The sequence below is a fragment of the Cyrtonyx montezumae genome, unplaced genomic scaffold (genome assembly GCF_038088225.1).
Source record: "Cyrtonyx montezumae isolate F1298 unplaced genomic scaffold, pur_monq_1.0 scaffold_4, whole genome shotgun sequence".
Lineage (NCBI taxonomy): Eukaryota > Metazoa > Chordata > Aves > Galliformes > Odontophoridae > Cyrtonyx > Cyrtonyx montezumae.
The window spans coordinates 31,903,050-31,915,905 of record NW_027072045.1 but is presented as its reverse complement, the minus strand read 5'-3'; the positions used below and the strand labels follow the sequence as shown (position 1 = coordinate 31,915,905).

Sequence of the window (12,856 nt, the reverse complement as noted above, 5' to 3'; positions counted from 1 at the left end):
TCCCTACTTTTAACAACATCTTAGAACAAAAAAAAAAAAAAAAAAAAAAGGAAGCAATCTGTTATGGACAAATTACTTGTTTTAACTACACTCTGTATACATATAACAAGGCAATCTTGTTAATACCAGCTTCCCCATTCACTACTTCCAATCTTAGCTCAGATTTAAAGTTTTTAGTGGAAAGGACTGCATCTGTATTTGTTCTGTTAACCTTCTGTAATACAAGAGAATAGCATGTTCGTAGCATGCACAGCTTCCATTTTCCACAACAAATTCAAAGGGGCAAAGTATACCTAATGTACAGAGTATATATAATGCAGATACAGAACACAGAGCACAGGCATTAATTATCAATCCACAGACATTTAGCAGGCTACCAGGGCATCTTATTTTCCAGCGGGATAAAATCAGTGGCAATGAACAGATGTATGACTGCTACACAACCTTCCTCAAAGACTTATATCTGCCTGTCAGTTGGCAAATTGATGTTGCTATGAATATGCATGGCATCATGCTGATGCACCGACAAAGAACCAAGTGGTATTAAAGGAACAGCATAAATCAATGACTGTAGAACAGTGAGAAGAGTACCCTAGTTTGGGAATCAACAAAGTGTAATTGAAACAAAGAGCTGAGAGGTAAAGTTGGCTTTCTTGCCCAGGCTCTGACAGCAAAAGTGTTTCCCCAGCACAGCCTTGCTCTCCAGCCAACAGTGTGCACCCACCAGGTGATTCTTAGTACAGGACCAACCCAAGGCTTCTCCCCCCCTTCTCCCCCATGGAAATCCTTTGGAAGGTGTTCGCTTTCGGGGTCGAACAAGTTGCATCTGACCGAGCGCACTGCACGTTTTCAAACTATGTAAGCTGAAGTACTGTCATTGGGCTTGCCTGTGTGTAAAAAACAGCATGTGTTTTGTAGAGGAAAGTACTGGTCACACTTGCAGTGTAGCTTTCATCCCTTTCACCCCAGGATGAAGCCTACATCCATGATGGTGCCATTGCAGAGGTGTAAGTCCATGATGTAGTACCACTCAGAGCAAAGACCTCAGTCAGCACCTACTACACAGTAAGCCGACTCCTTCCAGTCTCAGGGGCTTCTTCAATAATACTATTTGGAAAGTAAAATGGGATTTCTTTGGCTGAAATTTCCAAAAGCCTAGGACTGAAAGAGCTGCTCTGCCTTCCCTTCAGCTAGTGCGTTTAGCTGAGCTAAAAGCTAACTCATCAATCAATTAGTTCATATATGCCATTTTTGGCAACTCTGCTAAAGCACAGACCACTCTTAATCAGCTCCCAAACACTTGGGATGAGAAAGAAAAATGGCAGCTGCAATGTCATTTTACCTACAGAAAGTTGAGTTAAAATAATGACTTTTTTTCTGTCAAATCTGAGAAGGTTTAGCAACAAGTTATTTCTTCAGCAAGATACATATATACATATACATATGATCATACTTGACACATATATACACACATTTCTGATATATCTTGCACACAGCTGCAGTTTTTATGATGCATAATGTTACAACAGTGCATTAGCACACATGAGCTTGATAATACCTGTCTCATCTGCCACTGTTCTCTCAGAATTGCCACATGCATTTGATGGGTCTGGAATCAAGAGACTGTCTCATCTCTTCATTTAAAACAGAGCTGTTGATTTGCTTGTTGAAGCCAATAGAGGAAAAAAAAAAGGCATATATTTTTCATGATGTTTCATCTTTTCTGGCTCACCTCCTGCCAGCTGCCTTTTGAGAGCCACCACCTCCATTCCCTGCTCACAAAGCGTTCTGCGAGCACCCAGCAGTGCACTGTGGCTCCAGCACAATGGACCCACAGCTCTTAAATGAAACACCATTCACACCACAGACAGAAAGCACGGGCCCCCTCATTGCCAAAGGACTAATTTAAAAACATAGGCATTCTGCTACATAAAAAACTGTGAATGGCCAAGAGAATGAGATGCTTAGGACAAGCTTGTTTGCTTGTAATTAAGGCTGTATCCACATACAGAACAGTTATTGCCCGGCTCTGAACAACGTATTTCAGGTTATTTGATTGAAACACCATAGAATAGACTGCTACAAAAATGCAGAATTGTCCTAATTAACTCACTTTATTTCTTTGCCAGATTCAGTCATCATTTCTCATTAAAAATCATCCTATTCGATAGCTGTCCTTACAAAGTACCGAAGGATGTAAGAACCTGGCACAGTGTGGCTTTTTCAGGCCGAACTACAATTGCTGGAATCCAATCATTTAATTTTTAACACTTATAGTTGGCTAAATGTATTATCTATCAAAAAATGTAATCATGGAAATAGTACACCATGACCACTGGAGACAGAAAATAACAGTGACATCAGTCACACAGGTTAAAGCTGCTGGAAACCCTAACAGGCAGCACAACTTTACCACAGCTTTCACTGCACTCATGGAATAACTATGGGATGATGGGGAAGGGTCAGAAGGAGCACTCTGAAGCCAGACATGAGTCAGTGCCCAACCCCAGCAGAAGAGTAGGGAAGCTGCAGAACTGTAAGTCAGATGACAGATGCAACTTTTGCATTATTAAGACTTGAATTCTATCCGGTTGTTTTATTGAGATGAAGACTATTTTACTTTGGCTATAAAGAATGGCTAATGGAAGAAGGGTCTGACATCAAAGCAGAGATCTTGCAGCAGACATGCAGATACTCTTATCTGAAAAGGCTCCAAACATTTCCTGAGAGCCGGTCTCCATGTCTAAATACAGAATACATTCTCTCTCAGAACATGAATTTTCCAGTAATATCCTTTAAAGTCACTTCACTGTAAAGTGCAGATGTCTTCTTCTAAGGTAAATTTTTATTCAGATCTATCACCAACAAAATCTACAGTCACATAAATCTGATACTGCTTCACAAATGATCCCACACGATATCTGTATTCCACTGGTGTTTCCTCATTTTTATCAACTATGCACTTAAAATGCACACAGTTTTAATTTACAACTAGAAGGGTCGCTCTTTGGTGCAGGCTCCCTGAAGGTTTTCCAGTCCCATCACTCCCAGCCCATCTGGAGGTCAAACTGGATCAGAATGTAGCATTCCAGCTCAAGCAAAATGAACAAACAGTGCAGGAAGTTGTGAAACACAGAAGCATAGAATCCTTAGAGTTGGAAGGGATCATTGAGGGCTATCTAGTCCAACAGCCCTGCACTGAACAGGGACAGCACAGCTAGATCTGGTTGCCCAGGGACTGATCCATCCTTGCCTCGAAAATCTCCAGGGACAGTTCAACCTCATCTCTGATGGGTCTCTTTCTTTTCTGTAGCCCCCCCCCCTTAGATATCAAATGGCTGCTCAGGTCAACTTGGAGCCTTCTCTTCTCCAGGCTGCACAGCCCCAGCTCTTTCCCACTTCACAGCACGGGTTATAACAAAATTATCCCAAACCATCCCACTAAATGTAAGGAATCAGAGCGCACAGCATTACTAAGCTGCAGGAGTTACCATGGGATCTTCTGATCCACACGATCCCAAAAGCAGTCACGGTTACTTGCTTTCACTTGTTCCAGTGGTTATTACCTAAAAAGATGTCTGAGAGTCCTCTTTTTCAAACGTGCCCATGAGCACCAAGCAGCAGCAGTAAGAGCAAGGCAGTGGTAGGAGAGGAGGCAGCCACCTTCTTACCCTTCCCTCAAGCAAACTGTGCACTACATTAAAATGCCATTTTCATCTCAGTAAGGGCAGAATTTGACTCAACAATCCCTTGCACTGTAGTTTCAGCTCCAGCTGGAGGAATAACCAGATGAATGGCTCTCACATGCAACCTAATGGCCAATGCTACAGATACCAAATTCTTCCCCCTCCAAAGCACTTGGGAGGCTCTGCCCTGAGATGAAGCGTTCCTCCTTCTAAAGAGGAACGCCAGGAATTCCAGTATTAAGAGAGCACACTGAGGTCAGTATGGTTAATGAGTAACTTCAGTTTTAGCTCCCAGCAGACGATCTTGTCTGTGAAACAAGAAGCACGACCAGGCTGGGAGGGAGCTAATGGACATATAGGATGTTCAGTCTTCAATTCAATCCCCATATTCCTAAAAGAGGAAACTAGGACAAGTTTCAAGCAAGCTAGTAACACCAAGTTGAGTATAAAAAGCAACAGCTTCAGAAATAGTATTTTGCAGAAAGAGAGAGTAAAGGAGTGGCCAACAACACCTAAAGGCCACGTACAAGTGGCGGAATATGAAGTTGGGCATCCTGGAAAAAGAGTGAAGAAACTTATTTGTTTTCTTATCCATTTCATTATTTATCCATTACCTTAGAGCACTCACAGCTCCACCAGAAGGTGTGCAGAACTTGAGACTATTCACACACACTTGAAAATTCAGCCAGTTCACGCACTCTTATCTGAAGAGTAGTACTTCTCTGACAGCGTTCTGTGAAAGAAAGGCAGCTACCCCTCTCTAAATAATATTTCCCAAAGAGCCAGGCTACATAAAAAACGGTATGATTCTATAAAAGCTGGTAATAAATTTACTGTGAAGCGTGTTTTAAATAAATAAATCCCTTCTTTCTGTAGATGACAGTTGTGTGCTACTGAACACAGCTGCCTCTGTGTTTGCTTTGGCAGAGTTCATAAGAAATTTATTTTAAATGTACTTGGCAGTTCAAAGCTTAAAGAATGATAAAATTTATATTAGTTACGTACTTCAAAGTGACATTCACACACTGTCACCATCACAGGCATCTGGCACGCCAGCAAAAGGAGTCTGATGCGTGTTGGCAGCCGGAACATTGCTGATGCCCTCACCAGCATTGGTTTCGTGTGTTACTTCTTCTCTTTCTTCTTTAATTAAGCAGAAGGATTTACTCCCTGTTTAACAGCTGGTTAGCACCAAAGTCACTCATACTGCCCAACGTATTCTGCTATAGTCCTAGTTCTCCTCATGCTCCAGAACACACATCTGTGCATTCACTCACTTAGAGATTACTCAGGTTTTGATATCATGAAAGCTCTGTGCAGAAATGCTGTTCATGAGAAATTAAGCATCAGTTTCCCAGGTTGGGGTCTGAAAACAAAGACAGATGGGTTATTCAGGTGATTTACCAAGTCCCCATCAGGGAAACACATGCACCCTGCTCACGGAGAAGTAGATTTGGTTTTTCAAAACAAGAATAGATATAAAGCTGAAAATCAGTTAGTTAGAAAATAGTAACTTTGGAGCAAATTAGAGAGAGTATATGAAGAAAGCCTGCTCAGTACAGACTTTGAGAATCCAATATTCACATGTACCACACAGCTCCAAACTGCTGCACCCATTCTTAGGAAAGACTTAACCTTTCAGGTTGCCTTACATGTGATAAAAACTCGCTTTTAAGAAATAAAACAGCACAAATTCTCTTGAATGCAAATAATGCTTTAGGGTAATTAAAACTGGTAATTTAAGAGTCTACCTCCATGGAAGCTCCCAGAATTTTGCACAGATTGAGCTCAATGAGAGCCACACACAAGAATTAGAACCAGAGGCAGAAAATCTGAATGTGGTACAGGTCACCCAAAGAAGTTATGGGTGCCCCATCTCTGGAGCCAGGCTGGATGGGAACTTGGGCAGCCTGAGCTGGTGCCTGACTGAGTAGTTGGCAACTCCCATTGCAAGGGGTTGAAACTCTGAGGTCCCTTCCAGCCCAAGCTGTTCTATGATTTTTGCATTACTTAATGATCAAAAATGATCAAAACCCTTCTATGCTAACGTTCCCTCTAGAGCTAAAATCGACAGATATTTCTTCAACAGCCTGGTAGTATCCCAGAGGGGAAAAAGTCAACCAGGAGAAACTCAGCATCTCTATGAAGACCACGAAAGATGCCAAGGAGCAGCAAGATCCACAAGAAAGAACTTACCGTTATTTTAGTTCTGAATACTGAATAAGATGAAGCACCATACTTCCACTATTAATTTGTGACTGTAATGAAGCCATGCATTTAGTTTTCCCCAGTGCAGTATTTGTACTATTGATCTGAACCAACGAGACTGCAAACTCGCTTGGGCCCAAAACAGCAAAATGTCATGGCACGTGCAGTGCTCTCAAGCTAATAGGGTCTGAATGGAACTCACATACTTAAAATTAAGCTGTCACTGCTAAAATGCTTGAAAGGATCAGAGACAAAACCAACGGTATAAACCAAGCATACTTTTTATTAAGTCTTTCACATAAACAGCTTTCAGCAGCCTTCAGAAGTTACCTGTATTTCGCATAGAGATGCAGCTGGCTTGTAATATACTCTCCTTCTAGAAATACATTTACAAAGTAAAAACTCTTCCACAAAGTAATGAAATTTCAATACATGAACAACTTCTTGTCAAATCTGGATTAGATGAGTAATTGATGATTTAAGTTAGAAGCAAATGGTTCTAAGGGCTTCTAGAGACTCTTTGGTTTCTAGAACACAGGAAAAAGAAATTCATGCACTTGCCCCCAAAAATTCCTTGTTCAAGCAGCCTTCCATCAGCTACGTATCACACAATACTGAGAGTTAACCACCCTCTCCCAGTGCACCCCTTGGCTCAACCAACAAAATGCTACACAGAGAGAGGATGGGTTACAGGAGGACTGCACAACTGCCATGTACAACAAGCAACAGAGCCTGCTTTCACAGCTATCACAGCACATCTACTCCTGGGAAAGCAGAGCAGCAGAGGTGCCACTGAGCAGATGAGCAAGGATACAAGGCAACTTGGCTGTCTGCAAACCTACCAGTGTTTGAGAACCAGGCCATTGGCACCAGGAATCCTGGATTATGTCAGGAAGAGCTGCACTGAACACGGGTTGGTTCACACATCCAGCCAGCTGCTCTGACCAGTCACACTCCTGGTGGGTTTGGTTTAACCAAGTACATAATTTCACACCTGGGCCCATTTTACACATATACATACACACATGCCATGTTAACCATGTATATAAAACACCTGGCTCTCAGCAACTGAACACCTGTACAGGCCTTCTGACAAAACCATCTTGCTGTTACAATGCCAATACAGTGCAATAGATTATTAAAGGTTCTTCTTTCTGAGCGAAGGAACATGTTAATCTCATTACCTCCTCAGCTGCTGCTATCAGGAGCACAGAATCAGGCTGACACAGACAGCACTGGATCGAGCAGCCACAAACTTCTGAGTCACTATGAGAAATTAAGTTTTCAAGAGTAAGAAACACACGAAAGCACTGTGAGATAACTATTGTAAACACATAAATACATACACAGTGACTACTGTGACTACTACTACGAGCTCCTGTTCTCTTTAGTTCTTATACTGCTGTTTTTACAGAGGGTTGGATACAGGGGCTAACACAGTATGTCATAGCAGCCATTTAGAAACCTACTAACCACTGTGCCACACCATCCTATGCAAGCTGTGGCAGGGTGGGTATGTGCATGCTGTTTTTGTTGTTGGCACCCCGTCCCTCTCCCTGTCCCAAGCAGCACCTATCAGTTCCCATAGAACACAGCGCTGATGCCCACCACCTTTTGAATGGCATTTAACGCGGTTCCCTCCCACAATTTTTATTGCGTGGCCTTTCCACGGGATTTAATCTAAGACCAAATAACAAGCACTGGCAGCTGCTACCTCTGCAGCGCTCTGGACAGCAGCATAAACCTCATTCTGTATTGACTTCATCTGTTACTTGATTTCATATCAATACTATTTGGTAAATACTGAAGCGTGAATGATCGCTGTGGTTTTGTTCTTACAACCAGATCGATCCCAAGTCACTTAAGAAATATCAGATTTGTTTCACCAGCATTCCTTATGACTACACTCACACCAATCACTGTTTCTTCACTGCAGCACCATTTTATCAGTTAGGTATTAACCCCCCAAGTAGTCGCTTTTAAAACCTGCTTTTCAGCATTAATCAAAGGAATCTGCTCCTTATGCAATAGCATCCTTCACTTCTGATCTCTGTGAAATAACCTTTTCTCATTCTTCCTCAGGTACCAAAAAGAGGTCGGACTCAAGCTCTCCAGCACTCAGCTGAGCATCAGATTCTAGCTCTGCACAGTGTCCATGGACAGACTTCACTGATTGCACCCTACATAAAAACTCATTAAGGAATCAGTTTCTCTCGCTGCTTATGCAATGATCACCGACAGTAACCAGATCTGTTTTCCAACAACACACAGAGCCAGACATCTTCCAGCATCGTGTGCTCCCCCTGCCGGGACAGACCAGGGGAAGGGGAAATGACACACGGCATCGGCTTCTCTCTTCCCATCACAGTTCTCCCGGGGACTGGCTTTGCAGTATGGCAGCTCATGGGACTGCCTTCTGCTTGCTGGCAGTTACTGCACCCGACAGTGGCTCACACACCAACACGGATGCTCCCTTCCTTCCACATGAAACACCTGTGGGCATCTATTCCATGTGCAAACCTTCTACAGCATCCAGGGCTGCTACTCATGATGATAGCACTGAATGCAAGCTCCATCAAGATGGCATCACTGATACAATGATTCCCATTTTCTTTCACCCAGGATCACCTTATATCATCCAGCGCACCTTATATGCTTACGTGAGGTACAAAAGTTGAGTGGCTATCAAGCAGTATTCCAAGAAGTACTGCTGGGATGCACTACCTCAGCCCTCCTGTAAGACCTGTGCCACCATAGACCTCCCTCCAGAGTTCACTGCAAGACTTGGTAGGAGCAGACCTGCTAAGGGAGCACCCATTGTGCAGTGCACCCAACCAGTTTTCTGGCTCATCACAACTGCAGTGAATACTACCCATTCTTATGGGCTGTAGCTTTTAGGGGGAAAAAAAAAAAAGAGGAAAACTCCTGCAGAACTTAAACTATGTGTAAATTATACAGAACATTACATTAAAATCTGAGTAAACACTTTGGCATACTTGTAATGTATGTGCATAGATTACTCGGGCGTACTTCTGGGATAAGTACCATTTGATGTTCAGATTATTGGTGGATATTTAAAGTTGATTACCCCAGAGGAAAGGTATAATTGGTAAACAAGGAACATATACAGAACAACAACACAGCTACAAGCTGTTTTTATTTCACAATTTATTCTTCCATTCAGGACAAGAATTCAGCAAATAGAGGTATATATATATTAAATCTCATTAATCGAAGAAGTGCCACAAAAGCATCACTTTTTGAACACTTTTTGATTTGAACCTTCAGCCCCATCCATGCCAAAGGCCCAATACAGCCCTCCTGGGGAAGTCACTGAGCTCAGCCATAGATCTCCACATGAGACAGTATTTGTTGCTTGTAAAGTGCTCATAGAAACAAGTGACTACTGAAACTACTACCAGAGACAGCAGGCAGGACAAAGGTTCCTAGCACAAGGGAAGAGCACAGACCTTGTATATGAAAAAGGCCTCTGGGAACAGAGGTGTATGGCATTCAGACACAAAAATCCTGAGAGCATGTGGTGCCACTGTGGCTTAACTTGGCCACGTGCGACTTCTACAGGGTTCCACAGAAGAGGTATAAAAATCCAAATGTAACACTGCTCTGCCAACAGCTCATTCCTCCAAATTATTTGAAATTAGATCACATATGGAGAAGCTTTCAAGAAATATGAGCAGCTTCTCCAATATTCTCTGGTAAGTACGTGGCATAGATAATACAAAGTGATGTAATCCCAAAAATCCAGTTATGCTAGCAGAAGGTACAGTTATCTTTCTAGAAGGAAAAACAGCCAGCTCAAACAAGAAATGAGAAAAAATGTCTTTATCATAAAAGAACAATTTTCTGATGTACTTTGAGTACTGAAAAATGTAGGATTTACTTAAATTCACTGGCAGATCTCAGAGACATTGAACTCAAAAAGATTATATGAAGTGGTGTGCATCAATCAGCTGCTGCACAAAGACTTCCTCCCCCACGGCTGAACATGGCAAAAAGGCACATCAACCAGACTGGCATGCTCGAACTGCCCAGACTTGATTATCTGGACAGACTATCACACATCTGTGCAAAACATCAAAGCATCATGTGTTGTCTCACTTCTGTTTTTCCTCTTCAGTTCCGAGAGAAGTATGCCACCATGCCATCACAACTGACAGAGAAAAGTGATTTCAATAATACACCATTATCTTAAACCATCTAATACACCTCAGTATTCTTCTGCTCAGAATAAAGAAATGATCATTCTTTTTTTTTTCTTTCCTTCTAAGAAGAGTGTAAGTCTAGCAACCCTAATAAGAGAGAAAAGTGATGATGGGAGAACCCAGAGAGGCTCTGTGTACCAAGGCCAGTACCATCTGCTTGCTTTCCATTCCTCTTCCTTATTTTCTTCTTAAATCACAGCAGGGATTTTTGATGTATCCAACTACTCTTCTTCTCTTTGCTACAAAGGAAGAAATCTCCTTCCCACTCCTCTTTGCATGCTACTGTATCCTAGTAGTCCACACCAGTAAAAAGTATGTTTCTTTTCTTACACTTGGGAAAACAAGCTATTAAAGCCAGTAATTTAATTCATGTGAGACAGGCATAAACAACGATGCACCAAGAGGGACACTGGCTTCCATCAGCCATTACAACTGAGGGAGTTGACTAAGCGTGCAGCAGGCACTGTGCTCTAACAGATTCCTCTAAGCTTTCCAGCACAAACACCATGACAGAGGAAACCTTTAAGTTAGGAACAAATCAGTGTAGAGTCTGAAAGCAACATCAGTACAGATGTTGTACCTAACCTACATTTTGTCTTGCCTAAGATGATCATTAATAGAACCATAGGACAGCTTGGTTTGGAAGGGGCCTCAACCCACCCAGCTCCAGCCCCCTGCTGTGGGCAGTTGCCAGCCACTACATCAGGTTGCCCAGGGGCCAACCCAACTCAGCCATCAATGTCTCCAGGAGTAGGGCACCCACAGCTTCTATGGGCAGCCCATGCCAGACCTCAGAAGATATGAGAGAAAACTGCTAAGAAAATAACTCAAAAGCAGACCACTGTCACAGCACCGGCCTCGCAGCAAGCTGTGAACTCTGACGTGCAGCACATATTTCTGATACAGTAAGATGTAAAAGTTGCTCACAGAAGAATTGCTCTGAAGTTTACATATTTTTTTTTCTGCAACCAGACACTTAAGGCCAAAATTCTCATTTATGTCTGATTAGCATGTGAAACCATGCATAAATCATAAACTGGCTTTGTTTACAAGACACCTGTCTTGTCTGATTAACATGAAAGGAGGCATTCATTTTGGATGACCTGGAATGACAAACAGAACTCAGCACATTAGGTCCAGCAGCACACCAGTCTCATCGCAGGACATGTGAGCAGCATGTTTAAACCTGGCTCTAAGAGTTTGCTGGGTGCTGCCTCTGGAGGTAAGGAGAACAGCCACCTCAGCCCACGAGCAGAGGCATTGGAAATGCAGGATGCAGCCCAACTTTTGCTAAGTGTGCTCTGTTTTGATCAGGCTTGCTTAGAATTTGATATTTAAAACCTGCACGCCACAGGATTTGTAAAACATCCACTCGACATGAAATATTGGACAGAAAAGTTGCAGCCCTGCTCATAACCCCTCACAAAAATTCAGGGCTACAAAGCAAATTCAAATCATGCTGCAGCATTAACAACAGACCTAAGCCAGAGAGACTGCCTTAAGGAAGAAACTAAAAGCTTTCTTAAATGATGTTACAGTTACTGCTTCTTGCTTTGCTGCTTTGGAATAGGTCTGTCACTGCACTTCCATACCAAATGGGATTGTTGTTGTTACAGTGGGGGATCAATGAACATTGCTCATTCACAGTCCCACACTCAGTTAAACACTAGTTTTATCAAGTTGTTTTTTTTTCCTCCCAAAGCACAAGCTTTAGGGGATCTAAGTTGTTATTGCTTGTCCTTCTGGGTTTGTTATAAACAAAGCATCTTTCCTTCTAGAGAGAAAAACTCTTCTGGGGAGCAGTAAAAAAAAAAGCATTGGTTACATCACCGTTCTTACAATAATGCAATCAGAATGGTATTTTGCTTGACAGATTAGAACATAAAATTTTACTATTAGAAGGGGGAAAGCTTTTCATGGAATATTAAGTGCTACAATCCTGAAGTAATCACCCCACTTGAATACATTTTCCAAACATATAATAGCATATTATTACTGGTATAAAGGGATTTTTTTCCCTGTGCTAAATAAAAGCACTGCATGTGCAGAGACACAGTTTCTCAGCTTTCTCCTTTCAGTCCCACTTTCCATCCAGTCATAACACACACCTTTTGTTTGTTTCATGCCGATTAGCAATCAAATAAAATCAGCTATTTTAACACAGAGTCTGTTTCTATGTGAAACAATAGAAACTCTCATGAGCAACAGAAATTACTGAAAGGATTAAAATAAAGAAAATCAGAAGTTGAGAAAAATCTACCTTAAATTCGGAGCACCTGAGCAGTGGCAAATTCTGTGGCATGCAAGAAAGGTATCTTGGTGTTTAGTGATCATCACAAGCAGGTAATTTGACTAGTTAGCTGGGGCAAAGGCTGTTCATACAGATGGTGAGTGGCTCTTTAGTAGGAAATTTCTTTGACCCACGTGTTTTAATTAGATGGAGAAAAAGTGTTATAATAGATCTCCAAAGTGGAATATGTTCATCTTCAGTTGAGCAAATGCTAACTAATATTTTCAATTAACTTCCTAAACCCCAGCAGTTTGGGAGCGCTGGCTCTTCTGTGGGCTTGGCTGCTCTGCAACAGTAAACAGAAGGCTGGGCTGGAAGGAGGAAGAAGAGCATCCATCTCTTCTGCCAAGGTCCAGCATGCTGCTTCAGAAATGGTGCTCTGGGTAGATGGAAGACTGCTGGCCTCAGTGTTAGGTGAGACCTCAAGGTGCAGCAAGTGACTCTTCTAG

At 42.2% G+C, this 12,856-nt stretch overlaps 1 protein-coding gene across 1 annotated transcript in view; it reads right to left on the bottom strand.

Annotated features, from left to right (window-relative positions):
• The window catches only part of PCDH15 (protocadherin related 15), a 598,943-nt gene extending 598,153 nt beyond the window's left edge, over positions 1 to 790 (bottom strand). Inside the window, exon 1 of the mRNA XM_065746677.1 lies at positions 725 to 790. The gene's annotated coding sequence lies outside the window, so the exon portion shown is untranslated. The remainder of the gene's footprint in view (positions 1 to 724) is intronic.
• Positions 791 to 12,856: the final 12,066 nt, after the last annotated feature.